We start from the raw sequence: 1,349 nt of genomic DNA, 5'->3' as shown, positions 1-1,349 counted from the left end.
GAAAAGTTCACATAACTTTTGGAAGCTCAAGGGAAAAAATAGTAAATGTGAGATATGAAATAGTAGGATTGTAAATTGAGTTCAAATAATCTGTATTGGGTTAATTAATGGGGAGATGAAAGATTTCTATCAATTAAATGTAGTTAAATTACTAATAAATAACTTTTTTTTTTAAAATGATAAAATGAACTCAACTTTTAACTATTTAATATTTTATTATTTACATGTTTTATAACATTTTTATTTAGTTTAGGGGCAGAATGGTAATTCAACTTTGAATGTTGGAGCTTCCCACTTATAATAATATAATATGATTTATATCATTGTAATCATTGAGCAATAAACAAGTTATTCTCTCCAAACCTTATCAATAACAGAGATTAGCAAGTCAAAAATCTTCTCGATTTGTGGTGAAGAGCCATTTGGGTTGGGTATCAGTGAAAAACAATGACGTATATATCAATTACCACATGATCCTGTCTTCCAGCTTATTGACATGATTAATTGTTTAGATCATATAAGTACAAGAACAGTAGGTCCGACTGTTTTCTCATACATGGAACAAAGTATCTCTCAGAATCAAATCCATCAATATGAAACAGTGCCAACTGCCATATGTTGATTTCAAGGACTAAAATATATGCAAACTGCGTCTCCATTTATTTAAGAAGAATAAGAGAAAACATGCTTGCCTTATTTTGGATTTCACTAGTGAAGAGGCATTTGTTGCACTATTAATTGACAATAGCTCATGGATTTGATGTTCAACTCATTCTCAAGTTATTTTAAGAAATGTTTCCAAACGGTAGAGAATAGTACTGTTTACTGACTATCAACATGTCTGTGTCTGTCTTACAAAATCTTCACTAAATTATGAGTCAGCCGAAACCTTATTTTAGCCAGAAATTTGAGTTAATCAAGAGAAGCATAGATAGTATATCATATTAGGAATTAATAATTTACACTCAGTACTTCCACAATGCTGCAGCTCTAGTTCATCTTGAATTATGCCTCACAGCCTCAACCAAGTGCAGCTAAATCCATTTGAAACCACCAAGTGTAATTATCATTTTACCAAGATGGCAGTGGCCATAATATCACCAATTGAATGGGTTATATATGCCACTTTAGAAGACTGGATTCTAGCTCATTCTGATTAGCAAACGATGAGAGTTGAGCAAAATTTTCTATTGCAATGAATTCATTACATCAATATATGGACTAGAATGGAATCATAGAAGTAAAAAGGTTCATCCTTTCATTATTGTCTACGTAATGTATATTCTAACTCTGAACTGGACACGGTGGAGATCCTGCTTTACAACTATACGAAATTGAGCAAAATTGGG

The sequence above is a fragment of the Solanum verrucosum genome, unplaced genomic scaffold (assembly GCF_900185275.1).
Source record: "Solanum verrucosum unplaced genomic scaffold, falcon-dt-bn FXZP01000296.1, whole genome shotgun sequence".
Taxonomy (NCBI): domain Eukaryota; kingdom Viridiplantae; phylum Streptophyta; class Magnoliopsida; order Solanales; family Solanaceae; genus Solanum; species Solanum verrucosum.
This window is presented reverse-complemented; position numbering follows the sequence as displayed.